This window comes from Anabrus simplex, chromosome 2 (assembly GCF_040414725.1).
Source record: "Anabrus simplex isolate iqAnaSimp1 chromosome 2, ASM4041472v1, whole genome shotgun sequence".
In the NCBI taxonomy this organism is placed as follows: Eukaryota; Metazoa; Arthropoda; class Insecta; order Orthoptera; family Tettigoniidae; genus Anabrus; species Anabrus simplex.
Window position 1 is genome coordinate 47314310 of NC_090266.1, and position 20437 is coordinate 47334746.

Below are 20437 nucleotides of genomic sequence, written 5' to 3' on the forward strand. Positions count from 1 at the left end.
TTACACGTTGGGTAAAAACATTTCTAAATTCAAGGATTCAGAAGGTCAAAGTAGGAATTAACGTATCGCAGGAAGAGAAAGTTTGGAAGGGAATTGCACAGGGTAGTATAATCGGTCCGTTACTTTTCTTAATATACGTAAATGATTTAGGGAACAATATAACATCAAAAATAAGATTGTATGCAGATGACATAATTGTTTATAGGGAAATAAATACCATTGAGGATTGTTCAGAATTACAAAGGGACCTTGAGAGTATCCAACAATGGGTTGAAGAGTATAACATGAAGGTTAATGGAGGCAAATCAACTGTTACAACATTTACAAACAGGAGTTTTAAAACTGAATTTGAATATAGTTTGGATGGGGTAGTTATCCCAAAAGATGGCAAGTGCAAATACTTAGGTGTAAGATTTGAAAGTAATTTGCACTGGAAGTGTCATGTGGATGACATTGTTGGGAAAGCATACAGATCGTTACATGTCATAATGAGACTACTTATAGGATGCAACAAAGAATTAAAAGAGAAAAGTTACTTAAGTATGGTTCGTCCATTATTGGAATATGCAAACAGTGTTTGGGATCCTCACCAAGAATACCTAATAAAAGAAATAGATAGTGTGCAGAGGAAAGCAGCAAGATTTGTAACAGGGGATTTCAGGAGAAAGAGTAGTGTATCAGAAATGTTAAAGAAACTAGGGTGGGAAACTTTAAGTAAGAGAAGGGAAAAAACTAGACTTATAGGTTTATATAGAGCCTGTACAGGAGAAGAAGCATGGGGAGATATCCGTGAGAGGCTTCAGTTGGAAAATAATTATATCGGCAGGACTGACCACAAATATAAAATTAGAAGGAATTTTAGCAGAAGCGATTGGGGTAAATTTTCATTCATTGGGAAGGGTGTGAAGGAGTGGAACAGTTTACCAGGAGTAGTGTTTGATCCTTTTCCAAAATCTGTACAGATATTCAAAAAGAGAATAAACAGCAACAGAGAAAATAAATGAAATGTTAGATGGCATTTGACCAGTGTAGGTTAATGTAAATAAAGAATGTGTGTGAATAAATTAATTCCAGTGAATAAATTAATTCCATCCCCTGGTCTAAGGAGTTTGGACAGCCAAAGTAGGGGACTGCCTGCAGGGGTGAAGTACAGTGGGGACTTCGAGGGCCCTGGGACCACTACGGTAGCTGTGAAGGCCCTTCAGGAACTCTGAAAAGTGGTGGTAAAAGGGGCTCTGGTTAAGACGCAGCAGGTCGTTATGCTACTTAGGTTCCAGAATGGGTAAAGAAAAGAAAAGTAAATAAATGCAATGTAAATTTTAATCTTATACCAGTTGTACAGTATCATTTGAAGTAATTCCACATACTGTATATCAGATGACTATATTTGTAAGTAGTACAGGAGATATTATAAGTAGAATTTTGTAAACAATGTAAATTTATTAAGGATGAGCTGTGTGTTTAATAGAAAAAATTGTTAATGTAAATTATATAATATTGTATTATAGGAACGTTTTATTCTCTTGTTAATTTAATATTTAGTGCTTGACAATAATGTATTTTAGTGTACCATTTGCCACCGAGGTAAACACCTCATTGCAAATAAAGAGATTTTGATTTGATTTTGATTCAGACCTAAGTGCATCGTGTCTGTTATTGAAAACAAGAAATTATGAACCTGACATAAATGACATGGCTACTAAGATTCAGCAACAAGTTTCACGCTAAATATGAGAACGATATTTCATTTTAACTCCATTGGCAATATTAGTATTTTTGATTTTTATATATTGTAATGGTCAACAAGCATCATCATCATCAATACTATTGTTTCACGTCAGTTTTTGTGAATGTTAGGCATTGCGGGTCGGATCCACTGATTATTTTAAATTCATATCCATCCATTCATTCTTCGTTGTCATGTTTTGAATTCTGGTCTGTGGAAGATTTCGGCCTTTTATTTGTCATTCCATTTCATCTCATTTTGTACCATTAGGGGCCATTGACGTAGATGTTAGGCCCCCTTAAACTACAAGCATCATCATCAACAAGAGTATTCACTCCACCTTTGGTTCTGTTATAAAATGTTCCAGTAACGGGTTTCTTCAAGTCACCTGTGTCGGTATCAGTAGCACTGTCATGATGCATAGATGAAAGCAATGAAAAGTTTTCTTCATTTGGTGGAAAGAAACTAGCGTCATAAGCCCATGAAGTCCGAAGAGAGCGATGTTTAGATCTCTATCTTTATTAGGTCTAAACTCCTGCAGAATTTCACGCTTAATTTTTTCCCATGTAAGTAAGTTTCTTCTCTTTGTGTAACTACTGTGTCAGTGGTATGGATGTGAATCAACTGTCCCCCTGTTTTCGGTTTGTTCCTTGTAGAGGTTCAGCCATTCTCGTCACTGTCTCCTGTGGAGCATTAGACAGATTGTAGGGACCATCTGGTTGTGTCCCAACGTACACCTCGAGATTTACGGTTAACCAGTTTTAGCATGCACTAAAGCAAAAAACTTCATTCCATACTTAGCAGGCTTCTTAGGCATGTATACTCTGAAGGGCACTTTCCACGGAATGCCAGCAATTGCTCATCTACTCTACAGTATTTACTTGGTGCCTAAAAATACTGGAAATTCTGCACAAAAAATTCAAATAGTTCCCTAATAGGAGCTAGTTTATCAATATTTCTCCTATCTTGGCGGTCTTTAATGTTGTTGAACCTAAGACATCATATTAGGAAGTGGAATCTGTTCTCATTCATTGTTAGATAGCAAGCTTCCACACATGATCCTTTGGAGTCATCCTGCACTTGCTACTGTTCTTCCTGTTACTGCCTAGACACCCACTTAGGTAGAGAATGCCTATCAAAGCACATATTTCTGTAGTATTGGTAAATTTTGCATCATGATCACATTCGAACTTGTCTCTTAATTCACCTCTGTAAATATTTGTTGCCCACCACAATAGTGCAGGTCTATATGCCTACTAGTTCAGCGGATGATGAAATTGAAAGAATATATGAGGAGATAGAAGATTTAATACAATATGTAAAAGGTGATGAGAATCTAATTGTGATGGGAGACTGGAATGCAGTGGTAGGCCAAGGAAGAGAAGGTAGTACAGTAGGAGAATTTGGATTGGGACAAAGGAACGAAAGAGGAAGTTGGCTGGTTGAATTCTGCACTGATCATAATTTAGTCCTTGCCAATACTTGGTTCAAACACCACAAACAATGGCTGTATACGTGGACGAGACCTGGAGACACTGGAAGGTATCAAATAGACTTCATTATGATTAGGCAGAGATTCAGAAATCAGGTGTTGGATTGCAAAACTTTCCCAGGAGCAGACGTGGACTCTGGCCACAACTTGTTGGTCATGAAATGCGTTTGAAGTTGAAGAAATTGAAGAAAGGAAAGAATGCAAAAAGATGGGATCTAGACAAGTTAAAAGAAAAGAGTGTGAGGGATTGTTTCAAGGAACATGTTGCACAAGGACTAAATGAAAAGGCTGAAGGAAACACTATAGAGGAAGAGTGGAAAGTCATGAAAAATGAAGTCAGTAGGGCTGCTGAAGAAATGTTAGGAAGGAAGGAAAGATCAAGTAAGAATCAGCGGATAACTCAGGAGATACTAGACCTGATTGATGAACGACGAAAATACAAGAATGCTAGAAATGAAGAGGGCAGAAAAGAATACAGGCGATTAAAGAATCAAGTGGATAGAAAGTGCAAGGTAGCTAAGGAAGAATGGATGAAGGAGAAGTGCAAGGATGTCAAAGGCTGTATGGTCCTGGGAAAGGTAGGTGCTGCATACAGGAAAATCAAGGAAACCTTTGGAGAAAGGAAATCTAGGTGCATGAATATTAAGAGCTCAGATGGAAAGCCACTTCTAGGGAAAGAAGACAAAGCAGAAAGATGGCAGGAGCATATCCAACAGTTGTATCAAGGTAACGATGTAGATAATTTGGTTCTGGAACATGAAGAGGCTGTTGATGCTGATGAAATGGGAGACCCAATTTTGAGGTCAGAGTTTGACAGAGCTGTGAGTGACCTAAATAGGAACAAGGCATCTGGAATTGATGATATTCCCTCTGAATTACTGACTGCCTTAGGAGAAACCAGCATGGTAAGGTTATTTCATTTAGTGTGCAGGATGTATGAGACAGGAGAAGTCCCATCTGATTTTCGGCAGAATGTTGTTATACCTATTCCCAAGAAAGCCGGTGCTGACAGGTGTGAAAACTACCGCACCATTAGTTTATTATCTCATGCCTGCAAAATTTTAACACGTATTATTTACAGAAGAATGGAAAAACAAGTTGAAGCTGAGTTGGGAGAAGATCAATTTGGCTTTGGAAGAAATGTAGGAACACGTGACGCAATCCTGACTTTACGTCTGATCTTAGAGGATCAAATCAAGAAGGACAAGCCCACGTACATGGCATTCGTAGATCTAGAAAAGGCATTCGATAATGTTGATTGGAACAAGCTATTTATGATTCTGAAGATGATAGGGATCAGATACAGAGAACGAAGAATTACCTACAACCTGTATAAAAATCAGTCTGCAGTGATAAGAATCGAGGGCTTTGAAAAAGAAGCAGCAATCCAGAAAAGAGTGAGGCAAGGCTGCAGTTTGTCCCCTCTCCTTTTCAGTGTTTACATAGAACAGGCAGTAAAGAAAATCAAAGAGAAATTTGGAAAGGGAATCACAGTCCAAGGAGAGGAAATCAAAACCTTGAGATTTGCCGATGATATTGTTATTCTATCTGAGACTGCAGAAGATCTCGAAGTTGCTGAATGGTATGGATGAAGTCTTGGGTAAGGAGTACAAGATGAAAATAAATAAGTCCAAAACAAAAGTAATAGAGTGCAGTCGAAAGAAGGCAGGTGATGCAGGAAATATTAGATTAGGAGATGAAGTCTTAAAGGAAGTAGATGAATATTTTTATTGGGTAGTAAAATAACTAACGATGGCAGAAGGAAGACATAAAATGCAGACTAGCACAAGCAAGGAAGAGCTTTCTTAAGAAAAGAAATTTGCTCACTTCAAACATTGATATCGGAATTAGAAAGATGTTTTTGAAGACTTTTGTTTGGAGCGTGGCATTGTATGGAAGTGAAACATGGACGATAACTAGCTCAGAAAGAAAGAGAATAGAAGCTTTTGAAATGTGGTGTTACAGAAGAATGCTGAAGGTGAGATGGATAGATCGAATCACAAATAAAGAGATACTGAATCGAATTGGTGAGAGGAGATCAATTTGGCTAAATTTGACGAGAAGAAGAGATAGAATGATAGGACCCATCTTAAGACACCCAGGACTTGTTCAGTTGGTTTTTGAAGGAAGTGTAGGTGGTAAGAACGGTAGGGGTAGACCAAGGTATGAATATGACAAACAGATTAGAGCAGATGTAGGATGCAATAGTTACGTAGAAATGTAAAGGTTAGCACAGGATAGGGTGGCATGGAGGTCTGCATCAAACCAGTCTATGGACTGACGACTCAACACACATGTTTATCATTTGCATTGTATTGTTACTTATATGATGTTCTAAGAATTCAAGTTCAGTTTTCACAGTACGAGCAATTCCCTTCTGGCGAGGAAAGTGCTCTTGTATTCACATTAGAACGTGGATGATGTCTTAGCCACTTGAAATTGTCCTTGGCAGTGAACCATCTGAATTATTGCTGCCGGTTACTTGCATCATCATTTGTCGTGGGACGCTTGGGCTTGCTTGTACCTTCTTCAGATTCAGTTTGGTGTATTTCGTGTGTAAGTATATCTTGTTCACTATCGTCAGTAACAATACCATCGCTACTTTCTTCTCACCACTGACTGATTTGAAAATCATCTACTTGGCTGCCTGCATGGCGACATTTCCTTTGCTCAGTCATTGTCAGCACTGAAACAGCAATACTGTTGTAGCCCAGACCAGTTCTGATCTGTCTGGCACCTGTATGGCGCTGCTAGTCAAGCCGGAAACACACTCGCCAGTTAATTGCAACATTGGCTGGCAGCTGTAGAGAGTATCAACATTCCTAGCAATGAATATACTCTGTACTACAACAAAATAAATGAATGGGCTATACCTGTAGCCCGCGCAAGTATCCAAGGATTTTTTATTATTATTTTCACCTCCTGTTAAATATTGTGTTAAATCTTCCTTTTCTTTCTCTCTCTCTCCTTTATATTCTCTCAGTTTCATCATCATCATCATCATCATCATCATCATCATCATCATCCTGCTGTACTGGTAGACAGTACACCTGTACTTTAGTGGTGGGCGTGACAATCCGTGCGAAAGTCACCTGTATCGTAGTTTCTTGATCAATATGAAACCTACTCCTGCATTTCCTCTACTTATATTTATGTGAACATATTTGTAGCAGCCTACGTATCCCAAAATTGCGGGTTCACCCTTGAGAGAGAGACAAGGCACTAAAAGGTCCGTTCAACACAACATATTGTACGATGTCTGCATGTAAAAGATCTCATCTCACACTTTCAGTGTTCACCCCACATAAAATTAATTAGAAACACTGCTGTCTGATAGAGTAAAAGGGAACATCAAAATTGTCACTCAGGCAGCACAAATGGTGTCAGATTGAAATGCCTGCACGTAAAAGCTGACGCTCTATCATTATGATGATGATGATGATGATCATTATTATTATTCCTCTTATACATGTCTATCCATTTTTTTTTTTTTTCAGATCATCTTACAATGCCATGCTTTGGTTGTGGAATTTCTTCCTGAAGATACGAAGTCTGAAACTATTATACCTTTGGAATATTTTCGGCAGAAGTTCAGCAAATACCATTGTCACTTTTATTTCCTCGTTCCTCAAGCTTATACATAGCCAAGCCATGTTGGCTAATGCACAGTTCAAAAAAATTAGGGGAACATGTTTTTTAACGTCTGGTATATGAATGTTAATTTGGTAGATGGGGTTCCAATGGTCGTACAGCTTACCTTGAGACCGTAGGTACTCAGGGTATGTCAAATCAAAATTATACTTTAACTGTAGGCATAGGCATGCATTAAACTGTCAGGTGACCCCTCCAAACAAAATGAATAGCGGTGCATCCGTGTGTCATTATGGCAACCTTACAGGATTACCGATATCTGAGCATCTGTGCGGTGTCATTCAGCAACTGCCAGAGAACTGCAACCAAACCTCAGGAGGGTCACTGGAGTCATGGTGTCTCACCAGATTGTAAGGAACAGGTTAAGAGAATTGTCCTTACGACCCAGATGTCCTGTTCGAGTGCCCCGTTTAACTTTTTCAATACAAATAAATGTTGTAAGTTTATTTACAACATATATTCTCAGTTCAATACGGAAAAATGAAATTATTAGATTTAAATGCCCCGTTTAACGCAGCAACATCGTGCAGCTCGCCTTCTGTTTGCCCATACCCACGTCAACTGGTAATTTCACCAGTGGAGACCTGTGTTGTTCACAGATGAGTCCAGATTTCCTCTGACACAGTGTGATGTACGTCAGTGTGTATGGAGACGCCGTGGTGAGCCGTGCATGCCAATTGTTGTCCAGGAAGGAGGAAGGCGACCGATTCAGATAAGGTTCTTTGATGGTGTGGGGTGGCATCAGTATTTATGGTCATAGGGATCTTGTTGTCGTCCGTGGTAATCTTACTGCTGTGGGGTACATCGAGCAGATACTGCTACAGCATGTGTTGGTTGCTGCATATGTGTTGGCCCTGAATTCGTACTCATGCACGTCAATGCCAGGGTCCATGTAGCACTCATCACCAGAGCTGTCTTGTGAGAACTGGACATTCAAGAGATGGAATGGCCAGCTGTAAGTCCTGACCTTAATCCCATTGAGCATGTGTGGGATAGGCTTGACAGAAGTGTTCGTGGACGGCCTGTTCCACCACAGACCCTCCAAGATCTTTAACAGGCTCTCATTGAAGACTGGGGCCTGATACCGCAACGTGACCTCCGTCAACCTGTACGGAAGGACATACACCATACTGAAGCTCTCCAACTGTGATAAAAATCCACCCTGGAGGACTATTATCACTTTGTTTTCACTCCTGTTTGGACATTTCTGTTTGTATTCTGAAAGTGAATGCAAATCCATTGATGTTCTTTTGTATGCTTCAACTGTAAAGAATACAGGTTTAGTTGGCATATACCTGGGTATGAGGTATTGTTTTGTGGAGCATGGCATACGCTCAAAGACATGTTCCCCTAATTTTTTAAACTGTGTATTACGCGGTCATTTTAGTTTTACATTTTCTCAAGGACTCTGTCCTTTACAGTTCAGCTGAAATCGTGTTAAAAGTGGATAAAGGTATAAGGGGAAGCATCCCCTCTCAGCATCCCACATATAAACATTCATATATTTTGTGTATTAGGACAGTTTCCTTTTTTTGCATTCTAAGGTGAGAGCACCTATAGCTAGGTGTAAGAGTGACCAGTGGTCCCATTTTGTACTTGTTTGGCCACTCTGTGAAAATTCCCTCCAAAATATCATGCTGTCATAAGAGTGTTTTTGTTTAGTGTTTGTTAAATTCCTAGTCTTTGGTTGCAAAGGGTCAAAACTGCCTTGAATCATAATGTGTCAGAGGAGTCATATAAATGATAAATGAGTTTTATTGTCGCTTCAGTCAAACCAGTCGTCGTTGATGTGCACACAGGACTGTCGCCCAGATGGCAGGTTCCCTATCAGTTGCTTACCTAGTATTTTATTAAATGATTTCTGAGAAATTGGGTATTTGTCAAACATTTCCCTTGATAAATTATTCCATTCCTTAATTTGTTTTCCTATAAATGAATATTTGCCTCAATTTGTCCTCTTGAATTTCAGCTTTGTCTTCATGTCATGATGTTTCCTACCTTTAAAAGCTCCACTCATGCTCATTCATCTGCTAATAACATTCCACACAATATCTCCACCGACAGCTCAGAACATCCCGCTTAGTCAAGCAGCACGTCTCCTTACTCCCAAGTCTTCCTGGCCCTAAGTTTGGAACTTTTCCGTAACACTACTCTTTTGTCATAAAACACCCAGAACAAATCATGCTGCTTGATTACTTGTAATTTGCTTTGCAAATATATGAACTGAATGGTCAGATTTCACAATATCAGCTGGTAGGTTTAAAAAATGTACTATCAAACACTGTAATTGCAGAAACCTCACACACTGTACATTTTCAGCTCTAGGTGCTCTTACCTTATATCCTCCATTACATATGTGCCTTAACAATATGTCTTATGAAAATATGATGTATAATGTATTAATGCCTAGAAAGGCATTGACAACTATGTATTTGCAGAATTATTTAGCAAGTAATATTTTTTTCTCTTATTAATTTTGTGTAGTGGACTAGGTATATGAGGAAGACTGTTGACTCATTTCCAAATCCATGAAAACATTGTTCTGCCCCCATGTTGAAGGCTCCTTAGTGATCATTCATATTGGATTGGTGTCCATTTACAAGTGTTACATTTGTTTTTAGTTTTGTGGCATTTGAGCCTTTCTGGTGTTCTTTAGGAATGAAGTTGGGGGTATCCTACAAAATTTCCTGTGTGTTAATTTTAGGCTGATGTGCACCAAATTTTATGAGCCATGTAATATCAGAATTTAGCAGAAATCAAAATGTTTTTAATTGAGCTATTAATTTTTGAATTACAGCTCCTTTTAAAATTCATTTTTCAATCAAAATGTTCCATTCACTTTGTTTTCTGGTTGGAAACTTGCTCTTTAAGTTTAGGAAAGCCAAAGAAATAATTTTTAGTATCATGTTTGTTATTAATTAAAAGCTTTTATTTTTAGCCACTTTTTGTTTACACTGTATCAGTTGAATTTACCATGCACTGACTTCAGGCCTTTTAAAGGATTCTGCAAATTATGAACAATGTGTAGATTCATGATTATGCAAAGTGTAATCTGGTTGAAACTGATTTTCGTGGATCATTTTGAATTCTAGAAAAAGTTCCGTTGGAAAAGAAAGCTAAGCTGGAGTGAGTATGTCCAGTTAAAGGAACATTAAAATTTGTTGCACATACAAAAGGAAAAACAGGTTACCTTCATGTGCCCCAAAGTTCCGAGTGCCTACTTTTACCAAATTTTGTTTTGAAGTAGGAACTTTTTCACATTTTTTTAAGTGTAGTGTATGTATTTATCTTACACAGTTTTTGTATTATTACAGTATTAGTTGTTTAGTGACATAATGTTCTTCTGAATTTTAATTTATTATATTTGTTTATTGTTAAATATGTAACATCTCATCAGTGAATTTTATGGTCTTGTGGATGAATGGTTTTTTCCTGTACTGTAGATAGATAGATAGATAGATAGATAGATAGATAGATAGATAGAGAGAGAGAGAGAGAGAGAGAGAGAGAGAGTGTGTGTGTGTGTGTGTGCGCGCATAAAACAATTTGTTTGTTACAGACAGTTTGGGGTGGTGATGTTTGAGAAAACGTGACATGCAATATATTAAGTATTATTTCTTATAATTAGAATTAATGTGCAATTTTGCTTTTGGTGGCTATTATTCCTTCGTTTTATTTAAGTAGCAGAAGTCTGTGTTGTGATTTATGTATGGAAATGGGCTAAATATTGTTATTAAAAATAATTTATATTGAATGACTTTCTTTGCAAGAAATTAAATTCATTTTTCAAATATTGTGGTTTTTATTATCTTTTTACTATCAATATATATATATTAATGAAGAAAATGAGCAGGCAACAGGCAGAAGATCACATTGCATTTGGTATATTCCTGGATGTCTTGTCATTTCCTTCTACTTTTCGACCATTTACCTTCTGTGTCATAGGTAAATTTTAGTACTTTGCCAGATATAGTCATCTCCTCAACATGGACATAATCCTTATATCCATCTACGGTATCTTTATATACTTCACTGCTGGCTAAATATTTCTACCGCCGAGCAAGTTGGCTGTGCGGTTGGGGTTGCGCAGCTCTCAGCTTGCATTCTACATTCAGGAGATAGTGGGCTTGAATCCCACTGTCGGAAGCTCTGAGGATGGTTTTCTCTGGTTTCTCATTTTCACATAAGGCAAATGCTGGGGCTGTACCTTGATTGAGGCCACAGCTGTTTCCTTCTCACTCCTAGCCTTTTCCTATCCCATCATTGCCATAAGACCTATCTGTGTCAGTGTGACGTAAAGCCAGTCGTATAAATTTAAAAAAGTATTTCTACCTTCAGTAAATTCTCTCATGTACTCTCCCTGTTGTAATTCATGATTCCTTGAATTTCCTTCCTGGAAACTTTCTGCCTAAAAGTACCTACTGTATGCCTTTGCTTCCATTTTCACTAAGACTCATATGGCTGCTAATAATGCTTAGCTAACTTCTTCACTAACTTCAATTTCCTAGTCAGTTTCTTCAATCTCTACCTACTTCCACAATTATTCCTAACACCATTCCTTTCTAACACGCACCTCCTTCTCAATTTCTATTATAATTAGGACTCGGATGTTTAGGAAAAGTCATATTTTTTCTTTGCCTCTATTTTCTTGCCTGATTGGATTTTGGTGCAAATCAGGTGATTATCGTCACAATTCAGTAATTATTCATCATGTAAATGCCTATTTTGACTATTTTTTGCCATAAGGTCATATTTTGAGCTATTTTCGTAGAAACATATTTCGGTGGTTTGGTGACAGCTGTAGCTGTGCAAAATCGTCAGCTTTCCGAATGAGAACTAGTATTTACAAAACTGCTTTTCCGTATCACATCTGTAGTTAATACAAGTGGAATACTCTGCCTCTTCTATCAAGATTGCACAGGAATTGTTTTCCTACAGTTTGTTAGAAAGTCTGGCATATATTAAGTCGAATTTTGGAATTAAATCGAGTGCAATTACTCATTTAGAAGCTGCTAGCTTTGAAATTTGTGACAGTATTGAAATTGTGATGAGTGTTGAACTTCCAGCACAACAATCACATGGAATAGTTGGCGTCAGTGTAAAGTGGAAACTATAAAACGTGCTTAATCGAAGTGACTGTCTTCGCTGTGTGTGCAAGATAAATGTTGTTCTTAGAGTACCTTTCAAGATGAGTGCATACTCGACAGCAGTGATTTAATATTATTTAAATATGCACCAATAACGTCTTATGACGTAGAAATGAGCTTCTCTTCTTACAAGAATGTGTTAAGTGATATCGGACATCTTTTGTGTCTGATGCTTTGAAAATGAAACTTGTCAAACCATACACTTCAATACCTCCCGCTGAGAGGAATGAAAAAGTTATGTGCGTTTGCACTATTTGCCCTGCCGCCCTACCATAATGTATTGAAAGACATCTACATAATTCGTTTCATGTTGCTCAAATTAAACTTTAACACATTTGAGTAATATTAATGTCATCTGGGATTAAACGTTCCAAAATATTTTTAAAAAATAGATTGATTTCTAGTTTCCTCGTATTTCAAACCACCAGTGAACGGTGCAAACATGTTTTGACTTTTAAAATGTTGTGTGATCTGATAATCTTAGCAAACATAGTACTTTATAGGTATCCTATGTATTCACAAATGTTTGATAAGTGAATCGAGGACAATAGACTGTGAATAACTGCTGAACATGAATATTACGAAAATTAATATGAAAGTAAGAACAAAGAACTTAGTGATCAAATATGTATCAAGGGAATTGCCGTTTCGATTTATAACTTATTTTTAATTGGCCATATTTATATTAATCATTTTCGGGTTATATTTTGTAATTTTTATGTCATATTTTGTCACTTTTGAGGCCATATTTCGTTGCTTATTTGGTCTATTTTTAGGTCTTAAACATCCGAGCCCTACTTATAGTGAGTGTTTGCATTTCCTTACCACCTTTAAAGGTACATGCCTATTTTCCTGCTACTCAACAATTGTTTTGTAGCTCTGCCATAGGGTGATTACATTTTTTATTCACCCTTTTCCTCCAATCGTAATTACTTTTTAAACACCCTTATTCCTCTCCTATCAACCATATGGTACAAATTAATAGCCCCACTCTTACAACAATCTGATCTCACTTTTTTTTTTTTTTTTTTTTTTTTACTACGATTAAATCAGCTTCATGGTCACGTATTCCATGTATCACTTCTGTTTCTCTGTAGTGCTCATCAGGTTTTATTAGCATTATGTCTAAAATATTCTTCCCTCTGTCACGTCCTGATTCAGCTGTCCTTCCCAGAAATGCAGAAACCCCTCACATCCAGTGAATTGTTCTTTCAGGAGGAACTAAGGACTGCACTATGCCATTGTATAACCTAGCATTATATTTAAACTTTGTAGATCAACATACCTATCACAGAGTAGTATTAGGTTGTTGGTCATGATTTCTGTAATTCACATTACCTTCCCATTTAACATTTGGTAAATTGAGATCACCTACTACAATCACATTCCTGTCTGTATCGTTCCCCACAGAGCGTCACCCCTCCCAGGTCTGTCTATCTTGAAAACATCAAGTTGCTTATTATCTGTTGAGAAGTGACTTACATGTAGAATTTCATGTTTTTCATCCTTGACTTTTTTATAGATTACCAATGAATTGTGAAATGCAGAAACCCCTCACATCCAGTGAAGTGTTCTTTCAGGAGGAACTAAGGACTGCACTATGCCATTGTATAACCTAGCATCATATTTAAACTTTGTAGATTAACATACCTATCACAGAGTAGTATTTTTAAAATTTGTCTGGGTCATTTCTGTAACAGAATTCTTTTTAAACATAACCTAATTTCATGGACATACATTGTTTCTGCAATTCATGGGGTAATTTTAACTATAAAGGACAATAAATTACAAACTCTCAATTATATATATATATATATATTTTTTTTTTTTTTTTTTTGCTAGTTGCTTTACGTCGCACAGACACAGATAGGTCTTATGGCGACGATGGGACAGGGAAGGGCTAGGAGTGGGAAGGAAGCGGCCGTGGCCTTAATTAAAGTACAGCCCCAGCATTTGCCTGGTGTGAAAATGGGAAACCACGGAAAACCATTTTCAGGGCTGCCGACAGTGGGGTTCGAACCTACTATCTCCCGAATACCGGTTACTGGCCGCACTTAAGCGACTGCAGCTATCGAGCTCGGTCAATTATATTTTAATCCCTTAGCACATGTAAGTTATGAATATAATCAACACCACCTAGATATAAGGCCTGAGCACAAAACCAAGATGACTGACAATAGAGGCAATCATCATAATGTCACTATGGCATCTTAACATATGTTTTAATTGATCTGGCTACTTACTAGTCAAAATAATGACCCCAAACCCTCATTCTTCCATATACAAGCAACTTACACCTTCAAAAACCTATTTCTGAAAAAAATCAGTGATAGTTCATACACAACGTTTCTAAATAATGCTGAAACTCAAGTGAGGTTCAGGAATTAAGGGAATGGCAGAATGCCGAAATTCATAATAAATGTTTTATTTTTCATCCACCCACAAAAGAAAAAATTGAAAACAACAACACCCTTATTTACATAAATGCAGAAATGCATGAAATTCAGTTCTGTTGACAAATCACACGTTTCTTCCTTGTAAATACATTCTATGACATGGAGCTTTTTTTCTTACAATAATTATTCAAAAGAATGTTTGTTGAAGTCCATACCAGTTTTCTACAAACACATTCTGATGTATGTCTGTTATTATACATATGTGGCTCCCACAAAAGTTCTTTATCATGAATAACTTTCATTGTAGTCTCACATGCAACATCCCTATGATAATTTACTAAAACAAACTCTTGTTTCAAAATCCATACATAATTTTGTTACCACTAGATAATTATGTATTTTTACTGTACATTGTTAACAAACATTTCAGGGAACAAAAGCCTACCCCTAGTCTTATTTCTAATTAGATTATATGCCTCACCATCAGCGTCAATGAAGTCCTCAGTAACAAGAATTCCTTTACAGTATTCACATTTCAAATATTTTGAGACACTATAGCAACAATATCCTGCTAAATAGACTAAAATTGGCATGTCATTGTTACAGTTTTCAATATTCTGTAAACTTACATGTGCATCTATGCTCTTACACAATGAATGATCAAAATGAAAAAAAAAGGTGGAAGATTCAGGAGGTGGCTCAGTGAACTCATCTACTTCAATCTCTCCAACTGCATTTGATCTTATCTTTAGAGTCAGAGATGGCAGTAACCTTAACTTCTTTTCAACTTCAAACAACTGCCTCACAGATATATTATACTGCTCTCCTACAAGCTGCCTATATTTCCCAAACCTGTCTTCTAATATGTCTGTTTGAAATTTTCCTAATAGGACATATGAAAAATTAAGTTTTGACAAACAATATTCTATCAACATCAACAATCCTTCAGTTGTCAATATCAAGGCAGCCATTGCTTCAGATGATAATGAACCCTTTACACCTAGATCTCTCCACTTTACTAGCCATTGTAGAAATCAATCAATCAATCAATCACTACTGATCTGCATTTAGGGCAGTCACCCAGGTGGCAGGTTCCCTATCTGTTGTTTTCCTAGCCTTTTCTTAAATGATTACAAAGAAATTTGAAATTTATTGAACATCTCCCTTGTTAAGTTATTCCAATCCCTAACTCCCCTTCTTACAAACGAATATTTGCCCCAATTGGTCCTCTTAAATTCCAACTTTATCTTCATATTGTGATCTTTCCAACTTTTAAAGACACCATCCAAACTTATTCATCTACTGATGTCCTCCCACGCCATCTCTCCACTGACAGCTCGGAACATACCACTTATATAGATGTTGATTCCCATAGGGAATCTGAAACATTTGCTCCGAATGAGTAAATTTATAATACCAATATATATGGTCCGTTATTGGACATTATAAATCTTCCAGCCAACTCATTCCTGGTTGCCAGCGTTTCATCCCCGTGTGCTAGGCTGGGTTCGTCAGTTGGTACCTAGCACACCTACCAATACGCCGGCCAGTGCATATCGTGGAGGCCACTGCGGAGGCCCATAGGGAATCAACATCTATCTGATGGCCAAGCAGGCATTAATTTTGGTAATGAGACAAAGTCTCTCATAGTGCATTGGCACTGCCGGTGGCAACAATTAGCCTACGCAACCAGGAATGAGTTGGCTGGAAGATTTAAAATGTCCAATAACGGACCATATATATTGGTATTACATACCACTTAGTCGAGCAGCTCGTCTCCTTTCTCCCAAGTCTTCCCAGCCCAAACTTTGCAACATTTTTGTAATGCTACTCTTTTGTCGGAAATCGCCCAGAACAAATCGAGCTGCTTTTCTTTGGATTTTTTCCAGTTCCTGAATCAAGTAATCCTGGTAAGGGTCCCATAGACTGGAACCATACTCTAGTTGGTGTCTCACCAGAGACAAATATGCTCTCTCCTTTACATCCTTCTTCTTTAGTATTAGTCACCTCCTCTATCTGGACATTATCCTTGTAACCAACAATCTTTACATACTGCTTACTGAATACTTCTGCCGTTTGAAGATCCTCGCATACACACTCCCCTTGTTCATTAATTATTCCTGAAATGTCCTTCTTGGAACGTGTTTCTGCCTTAAAGTACCTATACATACTCCTCCATTTTTCACTAAAATTAGTGTGGCCACCAATTATGCTTGCCATTGAAGCCCTTCCCCTGAATTTGAAGAGACTGGAGACATTAAGCTGTTGTTGAGCCTTACCCCTTTACCTGGTGTTTTGACATTGACAACAGCCCACCAATCTATTATTATTCTGATATGAGTCTGTTTCTTTATAATATGGTAGCTTACACTTTTCACCTAACACTTTCAGCCCTTCTATAACATTGTCATTGAAAACTTGTAGAAGTAATTTTACATTCTTCCCTTCAAATGATGAAGGACTTAATGCTCTGAGAGATACACCATAACCATATTTTATGAACTTTTCATGCTCATGATCATATCATTTCTTAATTGTAAGAAAAGAAGCACACTGCACTGCACTGCACTGTTATCTTCAAAATCAGGGAAGTTCATGCACATATTCTCATCCTTTTGATTTAACCAGTTATTGCAAATACATTTGAGCAAGTGAATACTATCAAACACAAAGAAAAGTGGTCTGCTCTCATCAGCAGGATGCGGATAAACACATTTCAATTCATTTTCAAGTGAAAATAATTCATGCATTTTCTGTTTACAGAACTGTTATCACTAACTACTCAAACAACTTTAAACCCTGTTTCCTCTAATTCTACAATTACTTTTCTTAGTACACCATGCAAATATTCTCCAGTAATTGATTTTACATGTAATATGTGAGCTACTTCCTTAAAATCAGACAACAAACTTGAAACCATAAAACAAATAAGCACCTGTTGCTAACTGTTCATCATTGAATGTTTCTCCAACAACATTACCACCTTTGTAGTCCATTAATGGTTTAACATGAATTTCATCTATCATAAGCACAATGAACTTATCGCTATCATTGCCAGAAAATTTGTCCCTTATGTACTTGAGGAAATTGTTATGCTGTTCTATTCTAGGATCTGCTTTTAAAGAAGAAGAAAGCCTCCTGGTGGTACATGGATGAGGCAGATATAGTACATTGAGATGTCTGAGGTATGCATAGCAATGGGGTGAAATGGACTGCAATATTGAAGATAAAATCAGAAAGGAAGAACTATAACTCCTCTCTTGTGACCAAAGCGCAATCTGTTCAATTATGAATTCAAATGGTCTGTTTAGTCTCGGTTCTAACATGCTGACTTATTTCAAAAGGTATGCTGCTAAACCTAAAATGTCATTAGTGCTGTTTGCACTGTGAACCTCAGAACTTAACGTGTCAACTTTTTCAAGAAGCACTGAAAGTTCGTCCAGGTCCTTTGCAGACTGTGGGAAATGGAAAGTTACCAATAGTGTCTAATTTGATGTTCTTACAGTATACACTTAACTCCAAAGTTTCATTGATAACTATAGAACTAATTATTTCAGGTTCAGGGTTCAACACAATTTTAACTGTTACTTTACACCTTTCATGATTCACCTACGTTAATATTATTTAACTTGTCTCTCAGGTCAGTGAAATTAGAAAATGTTATTCTATTCTTGTGTAAATTAAATTCTACTTCACTCTCCTTGATTGCTAACTGGATATTTTCATTTTCTCTTCTTCTTCTCTTCTCATCGGGACCTTCTCGATACATTGTTGAATTACTCAAATACACTGGGCAATTTGGTAAAAGTGAAGGAACAGCACTGGGGATAAGTCGTGGAACCTTCAGTGGTAGAGTCCATCCTCACAGTGACACTCTGTATGTTCCCTTATTTCAGATGGATTTAAATGTAATTCGCAAACCTGCAGTTACAGTCAGTTAACCTAACCTGAACACATTTCACCATGCATGTTGGAGGTTAGATACCGTCTAACCTAACAGCCATTTTTTTATTTTTAGATATCTTATACTACCATCTCTTGATTATACGAATATATGAACACAATATGAAATCAAAACATTTGCGAATAAAAATGCATAACCTAGTATCTTGTTACTTACCACTGAATACTTTGTTGGAACAAAATTCTCGCGCTTTATTGCACATATCAAATTCCTTTTTAGATCTTCATCTTTCGGAAATCTAAAAATCTGTACTTTGCTATTAGCACTGTAGTTTCCCCTACAATTAGCCACACAATATTTGTAGACCATTATTGTATTTTGTAAGACAGAATTAAGGATCACTTTCAAAAGGCATTGCCTCAAAAGTCTACCATTCTCCTTTTAATCTCGACACCATGCACAGACCTTATGTCTAGTTGGTGTTGATATAATTTGCCCATATACCCTACTGCTCATTAATTTCACTACAGTTAATAATTTACATCTAATTCCCATTACCATGATTATGCTTGAGTAAGCAAAGGAATAGTACACTTGTTAACATGTCAGGCTTGTGTGTTTGTTTTCATCTAGATGTAGTATTCCCCCAAAAGAATGTTGTGTACATAAACAATAGATACCTGAACTGGTATGTCTGTTTACCTAGTTGATGACTGAAGGCATATTCGATGCACCTCTGTTGTTCCCTGTAGTGTTGTGACATCTGCAGTGTACTTCAAGCATTGCGAAGATACATACTGTTTGGTTCCTGCATTTCAGTTTCTTAGTGACAGTTGACAGTGTGCACATTGTTATTATGGCTCCAGGAGTGGAGATATCAATAGAAAAATTTACTGCAATTGTAGCACACAGACACGCAGGCTTATCAATTCGCCAAATTGGGAAACAATGTAGCGTGTCTATAAGGGGAGTACAATACACCCTTCACCACCAGACGACAACAGGTATAATAAAATAATAATAGAAACGTGTTACTCGCAGATGAATCAAAGTTTGAGATTTTTGGAACCAAAAGGAGGATATTTGTTCGCCGAAGTGAAGGAGAAAAGGTGACCCGGCAGAGCGTTCTATGTACAGTTAAACACAATGGGGGTTCTGTTATGGTTTGGGGGTGTTTTGCAGGAGATAAGATCGAGACCTTGTGAAAATAGGATGTATAGATCACAAGGACTACCACCACATACTTCAGTATCATACAATACCATGTGGATTGCACTTAATAGGGAAAAGATTCACTTTACAACAGGATAATGAACCAAAACCATCAATCAGCGTTCTGTGGAAAACGGGAAGTACTGAACGGTATGGTCTGTCCAGCCCGAAGCCCGGATTATAATCCCATTGAAATGATAAGGGATGATGTGGGCAGACGTATCAGCGAAGTTCATATATCCAGGAAAGAACATCTCTGGAAAGTTTTTAAGGGTGTGTGGAATCATATGGGCTCTAAAAAACTACAAAAACTGATTGACCGCATGCCTCAAGTTTGTGAGGCAGTCATTAAATCCAAGGGAGGATACTTTGTCGAAGGTAAAATATAATTAGTCTGTTTATATTATATATGTCTACATTTATTTAATAATGTTTTTGGAGAGAGAAATTTTGTTTTGTTATAAAGTGTACTTGACGGGTGTTTGAAAGGGAAGGACAGAGTCTGGGGTAGGGCTCTTTATCAGGAATACCATTGCACGCAACATAGTTTGTTAGGCACGTAAATGAGCAAATGATGTGGGTAGATTTGTCAGTTGGAGGAATTAGGACTAGAAATGTCTCCATGTATTCACCATGTGAGGGTGCAGATGAGGATGAAGTTGACAAGTTTTATGAAGCACTGAGTGACATCGTGGTCAGGGTCAACAGCAAGGATAGAATAGTGCTAATGGGCGATTTCAATGCGAGGGTTGGGAATAGAACTGAAGGATACGAAAGGGTGATTGGTAAATGTGGGGAAGATATGGAAGCTAATGGGAATGGGAAGCGTTTGCTGGACTTCTGTGCTAGTATGGGTTTAGCAGTTACGAATACATTCTTCAAGCATAAGGCTATTCACCGCTACACATG

General features: G+C 37.4%; 1 protein-coding gene across 5 annotated transcripts in view; it reads left to right on the top strand.

The window, feature by feature from the left end:
* Window positions 1–10660, top strand: part of rtet (major facilitator superfamily domain-containing protein rtet) — a 294106-nt gene extending 283446 nt beyond the window's left edge. For all 5 annotated transcript variants that reach the window (XM_067140241.2, XM_067140242.2, XM_068226066.1 and 2 more), the window contains one exon: window positions 6716–10660. The gene's annotated coding sequence lies outside the window, so the exon portion shown is untranslated. The remainder of the gene's footprint in view (window positions 1–6715) is intronic.
* The last annotated feature ends 9777 nt before the right edge of the window (window positions 10661–20437 follow it).